The sequence below is a fragment of the Protopterus annectens genome, chromosome 2.part1 (assembly GCF_019279795.1).
Source record: "Protopterus annectens isolate FY-2018-M chromosome 2.part1, PAN1.0, whole genome shotgun sequence".
In the NCBI taxonomy this organism is placed as follows: Eukaryota; Metazoa; Chordata; order Ceratodontiformes; family Protopteridae; genus Protopterus; species Protopterus annectens.
The window spans coordinates 1714240468-1714260662 of NC_056729.1; positions in this window are offsets into that span (position 1 = coordinate 1714240468).

The following is a 20195-nucleotide window of genomic DNA, read 5'->3' on the forward strand; positions in this document are numbered from 1 at the left end:
TGACAAGATAATTCCATATACACAAGTTTATACAACACCATGTTATATATACTGGACATGCCTCAGCTTATCTTTTTTTTTTGGGGGGGGGGCAGTTTTGCTTGTAGGCTCACCATATTATTACAAATTAACATTTTTGTTTTGCCTGTAGATATGGCATATGCAGTTGTACTTTTCAGTTAGCCCGTTTTTTGCAAATTGTTCTTGAATTTGCCTCATAAATCCAGACATTGCAATTTCATATTTTTTAGTGTTCAGAAAATGCATGCTGATGCAAAATGTGTTATGTTAACTTTTTATAAGGGAATTGCAGTAAAGAAAACATCAGCAATTCATAGGAGAGCTATCTGTAGGACTACAGCACAGTCAGATGATCTTCACTCTGTTGAGTGTGACTCGTCCTGAGTTTATGACTGTGTGTGTGTGTTTCTGAATTCCGCTGTAGCAGTGATCAAATCTCTTCTGAGGTGTATAACTCGTGTATTATTATTCTTAAGCAACTTCTCCGTCTTACTTGTTTTATGAATAACCAGTGACTTTTGTACAAATCAGGTATCAAAGATGGACTCTATCTAATCTGCTAATTGTTGATCTCACATTTTATACTCTTGTCTTTATATACACACACACACACACACACACACACACACACACACACACACACACACACACACACGTGTCTGTATGTGTGTGCATGTAAGAGAATGATATGCTAGAATTGCATGTATATCCACTTCTATTACATGCATAAGTACATATACCTGTTTTTTATATATATATATATGTGTGTGTGTGTGTGTGTGTGTGTGTGTGTGTGTGTGTGTGTGTGTGTGTGTTATACATTTGTGTGTGTGCATTATATATATGGAGTATGGCTGGAAGTGGGTGTTTGAGACAAACAATGTCTGTAAGACTAAAACAAGGATATGTAATGACTGATTCCACCTGGTTCTCACGAAGTAACATATCCTTAAGGTTCGGATCCTGTTCACACACTACAGGCACAGACTCCAGACTGTTATCTATGTAAATATTTGGGTAGAAACTAAAGTCTAGGAGTTGAAGAGTGCTTAGAGAAAAAGGAATGATTATGTTTGCTTTGAAACAGTCTGTCTGAAAAGACTGTTCAATAAAGGAAGGTGAACTATGACTGTATACATGGATAAGAATATGTCAGACCTCTTTTTTGAATTAGTTAACCTACTGAAAGCATATACACTGTGAACAACGATTCCAACATGGAATCCTGTTGTACCTCACTGTACAAACAGTGCTTTACTGAATACTTACCCCTTGAGACAGCACTTTCTATGCTCCTTTAGAGGTAAGAGGCAAACCAATACTGGCATTTGAATTATAAGTCAATATTCACATCGTCTAACACTACTGAGACAGCAAAGAAGACCAAGACGGAATGGAATTCTTGATCTCTTATTATAAGTTGATTAACTCTCATTTATTTATTTTACATTTGTTAACCGGGTTAGTCCAGCTGAGCTTTTGGCTCAGTTTCAGTGGAGACCCGGAAAGAAAAGCTCCTCAGAGAGATTTAAAAAAAGAATAATATTTACAAATATTTACAAAAAGCAATTTGCAATATATAATTTACATTCTAGAGCATTACAGTTGGATGCTGTTAACAAGTAGCTGGTATTAGCTTAGTTACTGCTAGACTAGGTCACTATAGTATTTGTATATGAAAAGGGAGAAGAATATTGCAAAGGGACAGAGTGGTTACAGCCAGAGAGACTGCGGGTTAAGAGTAGGGAATGAGATAGACTGGGGAGTGGAGGGAAAGATGGAGGTTATAGCTTAGGAAATAGCACGGAATGGAGATAGCAGGAGATCATTGAATAGGATGTGAGAACTGGAGTAGGGAAGGCTAGGGTAAAATAGTTTCAAGGGGGGGATGGCTACAGTGGCAGGACCATTTCTTCATCAGGTGTTTTTTTGTGGCTAGCTTGAAGTATTTGGTATGGTTAAGGGACCTAATTTCCAGGGGTAGTTTGTTCCAAGCCACAGTAGGGTTATAATTATAGAGTAATTGGCCTGTTTTGGTATTAGGTTTGTAGACCTGTAGCAGGTCTTGGCCAGAGCTGCGTAGTGTCCTGTTTGGAATATATTTAGTCATTATAGAAGACAGGCTGGAGCAGAAAGAGGGTAGATAGAGGATTGAGTGAATAATCTGTAACTGATGTAGTAGAAGCAGATGGGGGAATTCTAGCCAGGTCAGTTGCTTGAGAGATAAGTAATGGTGAGCCTTGTATGTGTTATTGGCTGCGAATCTAGCCACCTTATTATAGGTAGTTGTGAGTTTTGTAATGAGTGAGGTGTTAAGGTTGGTGAATAAGTGACAGCTATATAAAAAGGTGGGAAGAAGAAATGCATGGGAGAGTGTTATTCTGGCTGTGTTGGTTAGATATCGCTGATTCCGGTAGAGGAGACAAACTTTCTGGTGTGTTTTCTTTTACAGTATTGGTAATGTGTAGATCAAATTTAAGCTGATCATCAATTGTAACTCCCAGCAGTTTAGTACTGGGTTCGGGTGTCATAGGTTCATAGGTTCATACTAGGCTATCTGCCCGAGGGCATTTATAAGCCTAGCCCATAGTTTTGTGGCTTACGCCACCCCTTTAGTTTGGAGAAACTATGCCCATTATTTTGCTGTGCCTCTGTCGAGCAGTGACACTGAGGTAACCCCTGGGGTGTATCTGCATGATGGTGTTATTCATAGATAAGATGGTAAATGTGGTTTTGAGATTGGAGAGGTTCTTGGGGAGGAAGGGAAGGAGCTTTGTTTTCTTTGGATTAAGAATTAGTTTATTGTCACTAAGCCATGCCTCAATGGTGTTGAAAGATGCCTGTGTGGCAGAGTGAAGGTCTGATGTATTATCTGCAGTAGTGATGACAGTAGAGTCATCTGCATATTGTACTAGTGTAGAGTGTGAGGCAGAGGTGTGTAACAGATTTGTGAAGATATTAAAGAGGAGTGGCCCAAGTATGGATCCTTAAGGGACTCCCATAGACACATTGAGTGGAGGAGAGAGAACAGATTGCCATGTGACAGCTTGCTGTCGATTGGAGAGGTAGCTGTAGAACCAGGAGATAGTAGAGAGAGAGAAATTCAGGCAGGAGAGTTTATCCAGTATGAGAGGATGGGAGACAGTGTCAAAAGCTTTGGAGGGTCTAGGAACTGACAGGAGACAAGTTTATTGTTGTCACGGGCAAGGGCTACAGTATTGAGGAAAGATATTAGTACAGTAGAGGTGCTGTGTTTGGGACAGAAGCCATGTTGAGCACTTGTGAGAAGGTTTTCTTGTAAAAGATAATGGATTACTTGCTTGTTCATAGGTTCATAGGTTCATAGGTTTATACTAGGCTATCTGCCCTAAGGCATTTATAAGCCTAGCCCAAATTTTTGTGGCTTACGCCACCCCTTATATGAAAAAATACTGTGCCCATTAGTTTGTTGTGCCTCTGTCCAGCAGTGACACAGAGATGATTCCCGGGGTAAGCCTACAATCTCCCATCCACAGGTCTAGATTTCTCTTGAACAGAGTCAGCGAGGTGCTCTGCCTCACATGAACCGGGATTTTATTCCACAGCATAGGGAGTCTCTGAGTGATAAATCTATCCCTCCAGCATGTCCTATTTATATCCGTGCTAAGGTTTAAGTCACTTGCTCTAGTGGTTTTGGTGGATTTGGATTTTTTGAGGTGGAGCATGTCCATTAATTCCGGGTTGGACATGACCTTGTATGTCAGGCACATGTCACCTCTGAGCAGACGGTATGCGACTGAACAGAGCTGGAGTTTCTTCAATCTGGCAGCATATGACAGATTTTGGAGTCCCTTTATCCTTTTAGTGAGGAACTTTTGGGGTCTCTCCAATTGCTGCAGATGTCGGGTGAGATACATCCCGAATGGGGCATTGTACTCGATCATTGGTCTGATAAGTGAAGAGTACAGGGGAACAATGACCTCACTAGATCTGGATGTGAATCCCTTCATGATCAGGTGGGCAATGTAGAAGGTCTTTCTAACCACTTTAGCAACGTGAGTGTCAAAAGAAAGGCCACTGTCAACCTGGGTCCCCAGGTCCCTGATAACCTCTTCTGTGCTTAGTGGATTGCCACCTATATGGTAGCTTGGGGTTACCTTGTTTTTCCCGAAGGGTATGACTATACATTTTTGGCGTTTAACTTCAGGCCATGGCTCTGGCACCAGCTATCTGTTTCCGTGAGTCCCTTCTGAAGGATATCCGTGTCCAATGCACTTTCCACTATGGCGCCCAGTTTACAGTCGTCTGCAAACTTTGTCAGCCAAAGTCCTCCCATGTTGGCCTGTACTTCTGAGAAATAGATGCCAAACAATAGGGGGCCAAGGACCGAGCCCTGTGGGACACCACTTGTGACCGGCTTGGAGTCTGACATAGCGCCAGCAACTCTAACCCTGTGGGTTCTGTCCTTAAGCCAGTTTGCAACCCATCTTGTGACATATGGGTTTACATTTAAGCTGGTAAGTTTTTCTACAATACCTGAGTGGGGTATTGTGTCAAAAGCCTTTGCAAGGTCAAGGTAGGCTGTATGGACTGCCTTTCCCTCATCAATGGCCTTGGTGACTGTTTCAAAGAAGTCGACCAAGTTCAAAAGGCATGATCTTCCCTTGACAAAGCCAAACTGGGTCGGGTCCAATGTCTGCAAGTCCCCTATATCTTTGTTTATAAGCTCCATTATGATCCTCTCCATAACTTTGCAGACTAGACTTGTTAAGCTTATGGGGCGGTAATTACCAGGGTCCGTAGAGGCGCCACCTTTGTGGAGTGGGACCACAGTTGCCGTACGCCACTCCTTGGACACATATCCTGTGGTAAGGCTGAGATTAAACAGCTGCCTTATGTGCGGGTTTAATTCCTCATTTAGCTCGTGTAGCACACAGCCGGGGACACCATCCAGTCCCATTGATGCTGTGTTTTTAGCTTTAGAGAGAGCAGCTTTCACCTGCGCATTTGAGATGTCCGGGAGGCTACACTCGGCTGGGATAGTTATCTCTCCTTTAGGGGGGGGGGTGAAGTTTGCACTGAACCTGTCTGCCAGTATGTTGGCAATGTCTGTGGGTTCAGTGATTTTTGTATCATTTTGGACTATTTCTGAGCATATCTGGGAGTTTCCACCCAGGTTCCTAACATAGCTGAAAAAGGCCTTATGATTGTCCTTTGAATCCATGGCAATTTTTCTCTCAAAATTGGCCTTAGTTGATTTTATGAGTGCTCGTATTTTTTTACTAATAATGATCAGGGGTGACTTCCCTTTTATGGATTTTGTTCTATCATGTAATAGCTTTCTCCTCTTATTGTAAAGTTTGTTAATGGCTGGGGTCCACCAGACTGGATGTTTGCCCTTTGTGGAAAGAGTCTTGGTTTTATTTGGGATTGCCTGATCCATGCAGTCCTGGAGGTGTTCATAGAAGGCATTTGTAAGGGCTTCCACAGCTTGGGTTGTAGTTTCCACTGGCTCAGGGGCCTTGAAGGATACCACACCAGTCTTGAGTAGTGTGAAATTTGCTTTAGAGAAGTTCTTCACTATGGTCTTTTTTGTTTGGGGTGGGGGCGGGATGTGGATTTCCAGTGAGATTAGTTTATGATCAGATCTCACCAATGAGGGATATACTTCCGGTGTGGAGCATTTTGTCCCCATGTTTGTGACAATGAGATCTAGTATATTTTCGCCTCTCGTGGGAACAGTGACTAGCTGTTCCATGGCATTTGAATTTATGAACTCCAGGAACCGTTGGGCTAGAAAGTTAGGGCTTGAGTAATGTTCCCAGTCTATATTCGGGTAGTTGAAGTCACCCAATATGATGGTGTTTGGAGATACATTTATACCCTCCAGTGTCTTCAGGAAGGCTGTGTGGGGTTCCTGAGTTTGAGAGGGTGGCCTGTAGCATGCTACAATTTGTAGAGCAGTTTTGCCTATGGTTAGTTGCACCTGGATGGTTTCCGAAGCCGTTCGGTGTTGCCACCAACCTGGAGGTGTGGGTATCCTTTATGAATATGGATACACCCTCCTTTTGTGGTGTGGTCCGGGTTTTGGGGCCGGAATGCATGATATGAGGTAAAACCTAATAGTGCCGGGTGCTCTCAGGAGCCTTGAACCAGGTTTCAGTTACAGCACAGACATCGATGTTCTCCATACTGAGAAGGGCCTCGAGTGCGTGCATTTTGAGATTTAGACTTCTGGCATTGAGCAGCATTACCCTCAGTTTCTTCCCATTTTTGTTTTCTAGGGTGGTAGGTTTAGAATTTGAGCCTTGCCTAAAAAGGCACTATGGGGTGGCAAGAGCCTTAGCCAATATCCGGAATCCCAGGGGTGACAGGTGCAAGCCGTCCCTTGCGAAGCAGCGTGGCTTGTCAAGCATGTCATCCCAGGCAGAGAGACACTGGATCCCCTTTGAATGACACCAGACATTAAGCCAATTGTTAAAGCTGATCATCTTGTCTCTATATTGTGGCATCATTCTTGGTGAAGGAAGGATACTGCTCAGGGTTAGGGTCATACCTGCCTGGGCTACATAATCAGAGAGCTCCTCTATGTCTCTTTTCATGTAGTCCAGGGAGGTACATGTCAGGTCGTTCACACCAGCATGGACAATGACTGTGTCATATTTGTACTTGCCGTGGAGTGACCCGAGTGCTTGTGTTATGTGGCGGATTCTAGCGCCCGATAGGCAGCTTACTGTGACCCTCTCCTTGTTCAGCCTGGTGAGTGGGACGTCAGTGTGTCTGACTATGGAGTCACCTATGACAAGTATGTTTGGTGTTGTATTTGGCCTTAAGGGCTGTGACTGCTTTGCACACTGCTTTTGTGGTTTATGTGTTGCTTGTGGGGTGTCTTGAGGTAGCAGTTGTTTGGGTGTCTGCTTGATGATCAGCTTAAATTTGATCTACACATTACCAATACTGTAAAAGAAAACACACCAGAAAGTGTCTGATGTGGAGGCATGGCTTAGTGACAATTGTGGATGCATTTCTCTAGAATGTTTGAGAGAGGCGAGAGTATGGCAATTGGTCTGAAGTTGGCTATATGAGAGGAATTTCCACCTTTATGTATGGGTAGTGTGAAGATTTTTTTCTATAATGCTGGGACATGAGATTCAGTGATAGAGTGGTTGATGAGTATAGAAACTGGATAGGCTAGAAGTGCAGCAGCAATCTGTAGGAAATAGGAGGGTAGGTTGTCAGCTGAGGGGGGGGGCAGGATTTAAGTTTGGATAGTAAGGATTTTATGTAGTTAGTAAAAACTGATGTAAGGAAAAAGGAGCTGGAGAGATTGGTAGGAGAAGATGGGAGTGGGGAGTCCTTGTCTTTTTTCCTGGTGGGAAGAGATTTGACCTTGTTTGTTATAGAGTCAATAAAGTGATTATTAAATGTAATGGCTGTTTCTTCTGAAGTTAAGTTTGGGCATGAGTTTGGAGGGCTAGGGTTTCCTGGGTGCAGTATGTGGTTGATAAAGTTCCAAAACTTTTTGGCATCAGATTTTAGGGAAGTGGGAGGATTAGCATAGAAGTTTGTCTTATCTTTGTTGATAACTTTATTTTATTCCTTAGTTCTTTGTATGACTGTAAGAGGGAAGGGGTCTTTGTTTTAGTCCACAATTTCCATATCCTATCTTGGTTTTTCATAAGGGTAAGGGTAGATTTGGTAATCCAGGGAGTAGTCTTGGATCTGATTCTAATTGTGCGAAGTAGAGCCAAAGAGTTTAGAATGTTGAGAAAGGTGGTGTTACTGGACCGCTGTATCTAAGGGGAGAGTTGTAAGATGAGACCAGTCAATTCTAGAGAGTCAGTCAATGAAAGAGTCTGGGCTAAAGGATGAGGTATTTTGTGAGGAGATGAGCTTGGAAGGTCTGGAAAAATGGGATGTTTTTCTGGTCACTGTGATAGGACAGCAGTCACTAAGGACATTTGGGAGAGTCTGAGTGTTATGGTAGTTATGTGGGTGGGAGACCAGAATCCAGTCTAGAAGTAAGCTAGGAAGTTTGTGACTTATTAATAAAGGTGGAGGTATTAATAAGCTGCTCAAATACGTGTAGGTTGATATATGGGGTTGTGTTGGGGTTTTGTATTGACAGCCAATCAATGTGTATGTCACCTAGTATGATTGTTTCATTATGGATGGTCTGAGAGAGGTGGGATAGGATATTTTTGACAGAGTTTGTATTGTCTCCAGGGGGGATATAAAGAGCTACAACAGTTATGATAGTAAACTTGTTACGTTTAAAATTGGAAAGTAGGAGTTCAGTGTTAGGAAAAAGAGGTAGTTGGAGGCTTGGACTGGATAGGGAGAGGTGATCAGGAGAAAGTATTGCTACTCCTCCTCCTCTTTTTTTGTCTAGCCAGTCTTAGGATGTTATAGCCAGGAGGGGTGATTTCACTGTCTTGGTAGTGAGGTTTCAGCCAAGTTTCAGTTAGAACGACTATGTCTGGAGTATAGGTAGCCAATCAGGCATGGAATTCCTGGACTTTATTTACTATACTTCTGAGGTTGATAGCATAGAATGATACTTGCTTTTTAGGGGCAGAGAGATTAGGTGTGTTTGTTACATGAGTATTATCTTTTTGGGTAGGGTGAGTTGGGCCAGGATTGGGATGAATGTCCCCAGATTGAAGTAGGGGTTTGAGGCAGTGTACTAGTTTGAGAGGGGGGACTTTTCTTTTTTGTTTGAAAGAGGTAGAGAGAGAGACGAGGATAATTTTGTTTTTGGTAATGGAGTACTATAGGTTATGATGGAGGGACAGATATGTGAAGTAGGATGGGTATTTGTGCTTATATTTATGTTGTAGGATGGGTATTTGTGCTTATATTTATGTTGAGATTAGTGGGGCAGAAGTGGTGTGGAGGTAGTTGTGAGTGGTAGGAGGTGAGAGAGTAGAGCTAGTGTAGTACTGGTATCAGGAGCAAGATTAGCAGTCTGAAAGACACAATGTAACGTATAGTAAAGTAAATGAGGTGGAGGAGTAGTGGAAGTGATAGATACAAGGAGGTGCGTGTGTTGGTGGTAGAAGGGGAGGGAAATAAGTGGGACGGATATGGAAGTAGGTGGGAGGGGAATTAGATGAATTAGGGAGGTGTGGTTTGCAAGGAGAAGTATAAAGGAAATATGTGGGGTGGGTGGGATAAGGGGGTGGGAGATGAGCAGAGTGAGCCCGCAGGACGAATGGAGCGGGCAGACCTAAGAAAGAGATTGTTGTGAAAAAAAAGTATCAGTGACCGGAACGCAGGTAAGATATTTAACTACTTACCTGCAGGAGATTCTGTTTGTTTTAGGGTAGGATTTCAGTAGAAAGTGGGAAAAAAAGACACAGAAATGTACTGGGTATTCCACAGATATACACAGGTGAGGGAGAAGGATAGTTATAGTAAAACAGTAGTGGAGGGACACGGTAAGAATATACCTTAACCCTCTAGAAGTGGGTGTATGCTGCCCTCTAGTGGCAGAAAATGGCAACAGATAGTACTGCTAGGGAAGAACTTGAATTATATAAATATATCGGACTGTTTTTCAGCTGCATGTAATGTGAGTGTGCAGTGAGCAGTGAAAAACTGTAATGGGGGGATTTCAGGGAGCGGACTATGGTAGGCTGCTTATCACGCTCGCCGAAGGTGGAGAATATTAACTCAAACTGTTTAGGTGGATTCCACAAATGTTAGTTGAAGGTACATACACTGAGGCTTCTTCTTTTAGTTTTGATTTGAGGAATACAGATGAAGGAACTTGGGAGTAGTTCAAGGATGTCTTCACTGAGAGGGGTAGTAAGTCCTTATTACTTAGTGGAGGGTATCCTTGAAGTTGCAAGCTGTAAGAGAGAGAGGGAGAGAAGTGTTCAGTATTCAAAGCCAGAAACAATCAGGTTAGGAGCAAGTTGTAGGATAGGGTATAGAATTAAGAAGGGAAAAGTGCAGAAAAAGTAAGATGGGAAAATTATAGTATGGAGAGGTCTCATGCTAGACTGCACTAGACTAGGGGAGGATAGAGAGAGAAGGGACGGCAGACAAAGTGTGTAGTCAGAGGGAAGGAGAAATACAAGATAAAAACAAACAATGCATCCAGGATAAACACTTTAAAACATGCACTTATTGCATTTCACTTTTTGTGGTAGATCTCTAATTAGCCCAAGGAAAAATAAAACATTAACATACATTACTAGGGCACAGCTATATGCAGTAGTTAATGCAGTTACATAGTATAGCTCATAGTATTGCCATGCCAGCTCTGTTGGCATAGAGGAAGAAAACCTTGAGTATGACCCATAACTGGCTGAGTTTTAAAAAACTCTGCTGCAGATAAAAGAACTTAAAACAAGAAAAACACACTAGACCCAGGGCAGTTAATTGTTAAGCGCTTTTGTCCCGTTAATTACAGAACTTCTTCAGAACATAAATTTAAACTACATCACTTCCTTTTATATAAGAATTATTATGACATAATTTCTACATAATTTACCATTTAATATACACCATTCATTTTGATATAATACATCCATATATTAAAAGCTTCTTAAAATATTTTTCTAAATATTCCATCTAATTATTTACATATTTTAAATGACTCTTGACAGAAATGTTGTCATTAATACCTGGGGTTACATATGCCCTAAGAAAAATCTGCCATTTAAGTTAATTTTTTTCTAAGTAATTATTAAAAGAATCTACTCTTTTTAACATGCTCAACCACAAAAAACATACATTTTCTAAAATCCTTACATACTACAGAATGCTTAGCTAAAGCGTTACTAAAATCTCTATTCTTAATAGCACATACATGCTCCCTAACTCTGTGGTTAAGCTTCCTAATGGTCTTTCCTATATAGAAATTTTCACAATTTGAACATACTGCTAGAAAAAATATTTTAAGAAGCTTTTAATACATGGATGTATTATATCAAAATGAATGGTGTATATTTATAGGTTCATAGGTTTTTAGGCAGGTACTAGGCTATTGGCCCTAGGGCCTATAGAAGCCTAGTTAAAAATGTACCCTGGCTTTCGCCACCCAAGAAAGTTATTTTCCTGTGCCCCTGTCAAGCAGAACCATAGAAGTGATCCCCGGGGTGAATTTCCTATTACCCATCCAAACATCAAGATTTTTCTTGAAGAGTGCTAATGAGGAGCTCTGTTTGACATAGATAGGTAGTCTGTTCCAGAGTATGGGAAGTCTCTGGGACAGGAATCTATCCCTCCAGCATGTTCTGTTTATTGTGGTGACAAGGTTTAGGTCCCTAGAGCGTGTAGCTTGGAGGGATTGGGATTTCTTTAAGTGGAGCATGTCCAACAGCTCTGGGTTTGACATAGCTTTGTATGTTAGGCAGAGATCGCCTCTGAGTAGGCAATATGCAACGGAGTAAAGCTGGAGTTTTTTGAGATGGTCTGTGTAAGGCATCTGTTTGAGGCCAGTAATCCTCTTTGTGAGGTATTTTTGTGGCCTTTCCAGTTGTTGTAGATGTCTTGTGAGGTACATACCAAAAGGGGTGTTGTACTCTATAATGGGTCTAATGAGTGATGATTTAATGGTAAATTATGTGGAAATGATGTCATAATAATTTTTGTATAAAAGGAAGTGGGGTAGTTTAAATGTATGTTCTGAAGAAGTTCTGTAATAAACGGGACGAAAGCGCTTAACAATTAACTGCCCTAGATCTGGTGTGTTTTTCTTGTTTTAAATTGGCTGAGTTTTGGTGTCATTTAAATGGGGTCCAAAATATGTCTGCCTAGGAGGAGATGACTGACAGATCTAGTTAATGTGCAAGAGATGGCCTTCACCTCTCCCCATTGGCTTTTTGACATTGGCAAACATGTCCTACACCCCATTATACTTTTTTTTTAATGCAACATCTGTCTGCTACATAAACCAACCTAATCAATCTAAATCTGGATAATTTAAAAGTAGTACTGCAAAATGGCTGAAGCCTAAACAAAAACTGCCTTCCAGAGAATGCTTCATGCCCCACAAAAATAATGCCATCCTTACTGAAAACTGGTTGCACTGTATTGATTGCATATTGTCTTTATGATGATTTAATACCCACCACTCCTTCATACCTGCCAATAAGTATGTCTCTCCTTTACATGATAGTGTGTCCATGGTCCTCTAAAATTCTATCACGTCCAGATTATTTCACAAGATAATGACATGGAATGACTTTGCAACTGCTGATTCTACCCCAGTGGCCTTTCCTTACTAGGAGGAAGTCTACCTGAATTGCATGTTGGACAGTTTTGTGTGTGATCATGTGACTGTTTGTTCCTGAACCATGTGTTGGCTACAATCAAGCCAGACAGAAGTCTAGGATGGTCTGTCCTTCTTTTTCCTGTTGTCCTACCCATGTTGACTAAGGCTGTCCTCATATAATGATCTGTCTGTCCCAATATGTACATTAAGTCACCCGTTATTAACACAAATTCCTGTTGTCCTGCTTTATCTAGTAGATCCTGTAAATGCTGTCTGAATGTACTATTGTCCTCACTATCCCAACCCTGATGTGGGGCACAGGCTGAGATATTGCTCTGTCTGTATTACACTGAAGACTGATTGCCATGAGTCTGTCACTAATTCTTTTTTTTTTAAACAATAAATAAACAAATCAATTATAAAACAAATAATTGTTTACATAGGTCCACAATTGATCAAAACATTGAGGTTATACATAAAAAACAGTTAATATTTTTCAACTAAGTCTTTAAGTTTAAGCCAATATTTATATGAACTTGTAATATTAGAAGTTCTCATCTGTACAGTATGCAGTTCGCTACTGCAAACAATATTTGATATATTAATAAATTCAACACTAGAGGAGGGTAACATTACTTTTCTAATTTTTAGTAATTACTTTTGTGGCTATAGCAAGAATAGACCAAAGAAAAGGCACTTGGGAACTAAAGCATAAATAAAATTTAAGATTTAGAAATATTACACCTGTCTAACCATAGAGCTTGAATAAAGTTATTAATTTCTTTCCAAAAAGGGGAGATGACTTCACATTTATATACCATATGCATCCATTCAGATATTACTTCAGAATCACATCTCCAATATTTAATTCTATTTGATTTATACATAATTGTAATTTTGTTAGCAGTGACAAAAGCTCTGCTTTACTGGAAATGCTGCATATCTGCAAGTCAAATGGTAGACAGGTTACTCGCTCTAATGGCCATAACCTGGTATGTGACGTAAACAGAACCTGATGGAGGGACAGATTTGTCTCCCAGAGTTTACCACAGCTTTGGAACAGACTCCCACTTCATAGGTTCATAGGTTGGTACTAGGCTATCAGCCCTAGGGCCTATACAAGCCTGGCCATAACAATTCCCTGGCTATTTCTTCCCAAACTATTTACTTCCCTAGACCCCTGTCTAGCAGGGTGACTGACGTGATCCCCCGGGTGAATTTCCTTTCTCCCATCCAATCGCCAAGGTTCCTTTTGAAGAGGGCCAAAGAGGCACTCTGCTTGACATGTATGGGTAATCCATTCCAAAGTATGGGGAGTCTCTGGGTCAGGAACCTATCCCTCCAGCATGTTTTGTTTATTGTGATGACAAGGTTTAGATCCCTGGAGCGTGTGGCTCTGAGGGATTGGGATTTCTTTAAGTGTAACATGTCCAACAGCTCTGGGATTAACATGGCCTTGTATGTTAAGCAGAGATCGCCTCTGCATAGACAATATGCGACAGAGTATAGCTGGAGTTTTTTAAGGCGGTCAGCATAGGGCATCTGCTTTAGGCCTGTGATTCTTTTAGTAAGGTATTTCTCCGGACTTTCCAGTTGTTGCAGATGTCTTGAGAGGTACATACCAAACAGGGTATTGTATTCTATAATGGGTCTAATGAGGGATGAGTACAGTGGGACAATGACCTCCTTTTTTTATTTATTTATTTATTTATTTTACATTTGTTGACCGGGCTAGTCTAACTGGATACATGTCCATTTTCAGTAGAGGCCCGGGGAGAAAAGCTCCAGACAAAACATTATACGCAATAAAGATTAATATTGGAATTACATTAGCAATTTTAAACATTGAAAATTAGAGTACGGAGAGAAAAAAATAAATTGATCAAGCAAGGAAAAAGAAATAGTAATAATGTGTTTTTTTTTTTTTTTTTGAGGATGAGACTACTCATTAGTAATATTTGGGGTAGTTAGTTAGAAGGAATAATATGCTTGTAAATATTAAAATTATATGCAAACTTTTGTAATCAGGAGAGAAATAGGAAGGTTAAAGAGGAAAGTATGTAGGAGAGAGGAGAAGTCAGAGAGCAAAGAAAGGAGATCAGTAGTCTACATTAGTGGGGTAAAGGGTGAAAGTGGACCTTAGGGAGTAGGAAGATAGAAGTGAAAGAGGAAGCAGTTAGTCAGGGTTTGTGCAGGGGCATATCCAGTGAGATTTTAGGTGAAGTTTGAGTCTTAGTTTATAGAGAGAAAGGGATGGTAATTGAGTTAGGTCTGTTGGTAGAAGGTTCCAGTGTTTGCCAACAGTGTTTGAGAAAATGCTATCACCTGACAAGTTATTAGACTTCATAGTACAGACAAGTAATCTAGTAGAGGAACGAAGTGATGTTAGATTCATGTCTGGATGAAAAGCCCTTAGTGATGAGGTGTGCCACAAAGAAGGATTTCCTGACTGTTGTGGCTATGTGGTTATCAAAGGTGAGACCACTGTCCACCTGTGTCCCTAAGTCTCTTATCACACTTTTGGTGTTTAGTGTACTGCTACCTATATGGTAATTCATGGATACATGTTTTTTTCCCAAAGGGGATACATTTCTTGGCATTGAGCTTGAGCCCATGGCTCTGGCACCAGGCATCTGTTTCTTTAAGGCCCTTTTGTAGAGTATCCACATCATTTGGGGATTCAATAATGGCTCCCAGTTTGCAGTCATCTGCAAACTTTGTTAGCCAGAGTCCCTTAGTGTTGGCCTGTACTTCAGAGAAGTAGATGCCAAACAAGAGCGGTCCCAGGACTGAACCCTGAGGTACTCCACTTGTCACTTGTCTGGAGCTGGATTTGGAGTTGGCTACTTTTACAGTGTGGGTTCTATCAGTAAGCCAGTTGGCAACCCATTGCGTGACGTAGGGATTAATGCCCAGCTTAGTAAGTTTATCTATGATTCCAGAGTGGGGGATGGTGTCAAAGGCTTTGGCAAGGTCTAGATTGGCTGTGGACCACCTTACCCTTGTCCATGGCTCTGGAGACTGATTCGAAGAAGTCAATCAGGTTCAGGAGACAAGATCGGCCCTTCACGAACCCAAACTGGGTGGGGTCCAATGGTTGAAGGTTGCCAATGTCTTTGTTTATAAGTTCCATGATAATACACTCCATGGCCTTGCAGATAAGGCTTGTCCGACTGATGGGATGGTAGTTTCCGGGATCCAAGGTGGATCCCGCCTTGTGGAGTGGGATAACTGTAGCTCTGCACCACTCAGTGGGCACGAAACCTGAGGTGAAGATATGATTAAACACGAGACTTAGGTGAGGTGCCAGTTCATACTGTAGTTCATGTAGTACACAGCCCGGGATGTCATCTGGTCCCATGGATGCTGTATTCTTAGTTTTGGAGAGTGTGTTTTTTACCTGTGTGGCCATTATTACCAGAATTTGGCAATCTTCCAGTATTGAGATGGGCCATTTAGGCGGTGAGAGGGGGTGAAGTTGGCACTGAATCGATCTGCCAGGATATTGGCAATATCCTTGGGATCAGTATATTTAATGCCATTCTGTTTTAGCTCAGAGCAGATCTGAGCATTGCCATTTAGATTCTTGACATAGTTATAGAATGCCTTGTGGTTGTCTTTGGAATCTTTGGCAATTTTATTTTACTTCATGTAAAACAGAGCACCTCCTAGGCCCTCCAAACGCAATCTGGATGACTGGATAGGTATCGATAAATTCATTGCAGAGGTTTCACTTGTGTTCCTCTTGGACAGGGGCAATAGGTGCTAATCATGGAAATAGGGGTAGAACTTGGCTAGGCTTGTATTGATCTTAGGACCATTAGCCTAATAACTTCCTATGATCCTGTAATACATGCACATGTTATATATATGTGTGTGTGTGTGTGTGTGTGTGTGTGTGTGTGTGTGTGTGTGTGTGTGTGTGTGTGTGTGGGTGTGTGTGTGTGTGTGTGTGTGTGTGTGTGTGTGTGTGTGTGTCTGTGTGTGTGTATAAATATATATATATATATATATATATATATATATATATATATATATATATATATTTGTTTATTTAACATTTATTTACTGGGGAAATCTGACAAGGACAAAGACTATTATCTGTGGAGGCCCAGTGGCAAACGCTTCAGATGCTTGTCTTTGTAATGTGGGAGGAAACCAGAGCAACTGGATGAAATCCACACGAATGCAATGAAGACATGTGTCTCTAAACAGAAAGCACCCCAGCCAAGAACTGAACCAAAGAAACTGTTGTGCCACACTCATTCACACACACACACACACACACACACACACACACACACACACACACACACACACACACAGACTCCTTGTTAACTTGATTGTTTATTTTATATTTTTTAGTTTTTACTAGTTGTTACTAGTTTTATCCTGAGTTGCAATGTTTAGTGTCTTATAATACATGTTTGCTAGGTGTGTGTGATTGTACCTTTATAACATATGACTGTAAAGAAACTGGTGTAGAGAATGCAGTATATATTTAGTAGCAAGGCTTTAATATTTAGGGGTGCTGGTGGTGGTATTAAATACCTTCAAACAGACCCAGCTGTGACTGTTCGACTCTTTCATCAACCTTGTATCTATGCTGTAAATGGCAATGATGGGATTGCAGGCTGTAATGATGTGCTGATGGGTTGGACCATGTATCTCTGCTGTAAATAGCAATGATGGGATTGCAGGCTGTAATGATGTGCTGATGGGTTGGACCATGTATCAATGCTGTAAATGGCAATGATGGGATTGCAGGCTGTAATGATGTGCTGATGGGTTGGACCATGTATCTATGCTGTAAATAGCAATGGTGGGATTGCAGGCTGTAATGATGTGCTGATGGGTTGGACTATGTATCTAAGCTGTAAATAGCAATGATGGGACGGCAGGCTGTAATGATGTGCTGATGGGTTGGACCATGTATCTATGCTGTAAATGGCAATGATGGGACTGCAGGCGGTAATGATGTACTGATGGGTTGGACCATGTATCTATGCTGTAAATGGCAATGATGGGACTGCAGGCTGTAATGATGTGCTGATGGGTTGGACCATGTATCTATGCTGTAAATAGCAATGATGGGATTGCAGGCTGTAATGATGTGCTGATGGGTTGGACCATGTATCTATGCTGTAAATGGGAATGATGGGACTGCAGGCTGTAATGATGGGTTGGACCATGTATCTATGCTGTAAATGGCAATGATGGGACTGCAGGCTGTAATGATGTGCTGATGGGTTGGACCATGTATCTATGCTGTAAATGGGAATGATGGGACTGCAGGCTGTAATGATGGGTTGGACCATGTATCTGTGCTGTAAATGGCAATGATGGGATTGCAGGCTGTAATGATGTGCTGATGGGTTGGACCATGTATCAATGCTGTTAATGGAAATGATGGGATTGCAGGCTGTAATGATGTGCTGATGGGTTGGACCATGTAGCTATGCTGTAAATAGCAATGATGGGACTGCAGGCTGTAATGATGTGCTGATGGGTTGGACCATGTATCTATGCTGTAAATGGAAATGATGGGATTGCAGGCTGTAATGATGTGCTGATGGGTTGGACCATGTAGCTATGCTGTAAATAGCAATGATGGGACTGCAGGCTGTAATGATGTACTGATGGGTTGGACCATGTATCTATGCTGTAAATAGCAATGATGGGACTGCAGGCTGTAATGATGTGCTGATGGGTTGGACTATGTATCTATGCTGTAAATAGCAATGATGGGATTGCAGGCTGTAATGATGTGCTGATGGGTTGGGCCATGTATCTATGCTGTAAATAGCAATGATGGGACTGCAGGCTGTAATGATGTGCTGATGGGTTGGACCATGTATCTATGCTATAAATGGCAATGATGGGACTGCAGGTTGTAATGATGTGCTGATGGGTTGGACCATGTATCTATGCTGTAAATGGCAATGATGGGACTGCAGGCTGTAATGATGTACTGATGAGTTGGACCATGTATCTATGCTGTAAATGGGAATGATGGTATTGCAGGCTGTAATGATGTACTGATGGGTTGGACCATGTATCTATACTGTAAATAGCAATGATGGGATTGCAGGCTGTAATGATGTGCTGATGGGTTGGACCATGTATCTATGCTGTAAATAGCAATGATGGGACTGCAGGCTGTAATGATGTGCTGATGGGTTGGACCATGTATCTATGCTGTAAATGGCAATGATGGGACTGCAGGCTGTAATGATGTGCTTATGGGTTGGACCATGTATCAATGCTGTAAATGGGAATGATGGGATTGCAGGCTGTAATGATGTGCTGATGGGTTGGACCATGTATCTATGCTGTAATGGCAATGATGGGACTGCAGGCCGTAATGATGTGCTGATTGGTTGGACCATATATCTATGCTGTAATGGCAATGATGGGACTGCAGGCTGTAATGATGTGCTGATGGGTTGGACCATGTATCTATGCTGTAAATGTGAATAATGGGATTGCAGGCTGTAATGACCTGCTAATGGGCTGGACTTGTACAGACACCTATTCACACAAAGACAAAGATCAGCACTTAGGATTGCTCTTTACCATTGAATGGGATTGTTGCACATCAGTGGCCCCCTGATGAAACAACTTAGGTTATGAAGATATTTTGTGCTTAATATTTAAATTTCTGATAGTTTGTTTTCATTTCATTTAACATGAAGCTTAAATGATGGGTTTTTTAAAATGTCTTCATTTATTAAATGCATTTATTTATTTATTTGACTTTATTTACATGGTAATGCATTCATCACAAAGTACTAATTTTAGGCATTGGCTGGGAATATCCTGTGAGGAATGACGGTTTATTTTCCTCTTTATTTCTAGGGAGGGGTGTGGTAGGATGTAGCTGGGTATTTTTTTTTAGGAAATGATCTTTAGTTTCTACTGAATTCAGATCACTTGAGAACACACAGTCACAACAAAACATTACAAGAGAGGCTAGAACATTTATTAATATTATTTACTATTTATTTTTGCTGGAGACAGTAGGCTTATGAATAAGACTCAATTGGCTTTATAGAAGGTGAGCATAGGAGCACTGGTCCTGCTGTGGCCAGTGTAAGAGATGATGGCTGTGGATGGTCACGTATGCAGAGTTTGTGAAGGTCATCGTGAGATGAAATCAGCTGCAGAGAGTGGATCTCACATGACCTACTTATGCCACACAACTGGACATACAGGTTAAGTGTACATTTTATACAGGGGACTAATTTAAAATGTTGTTACAGTGTTTGTATGCTTTAAGCAGTATTTGTTTTATATATTGCAGGTTACCAGTTTTACTGCACTTTCATGAGAGCATTTATTTCATTGTATACTTGCTATTTTGTCCCATTGCATCCTATTTTCGTTAGTTCTATTTGTTGGCTATGTCATGGTTGGTTATTTCAGTATGCCAGTGTGTGTGTGTGCGTGTGTGTGTGCGTGCGTGCGTATGTGTGTGTGTGTGTGTGTGTGTGTGTGTGTGTGTGTGTGTGTGTGTGTGTGTGTGTGTGTGTGTGTGTGTGTGTGTGTGTGTGTCATGCATGTTTGATTAATCTGTCTGTGTGCTCAGTGTGTATGTACACTTGTCCATCTATATATGTGTGCGTGTGCATACTATATGTAAAACAGACACTCATTTATATAATGCACTTGCAAATACACATGTGCACACATGCATGTGGGTGTTTAAAAGAGTCATCTTGTGAGCTAGCTGGCTATCAGCCAGGTGACATAAAGGTTTACACCTAACCTCTTGAGTTTGTCTACAATGCTCGAGTGGGGTATTGTGTCAAATGCCTTGGCCAAGTGTAGGTACGCGATGTGAACCATTTTGCCATTATTTCTGCATTGCTTCAGGAAGCCCATATCCACCAAAATGGTAACAGAGGTAGTGGCAAAGTTCATATCCATGGCAACAGACCCATTTTTATTAATTAGATAGTTGGAGACA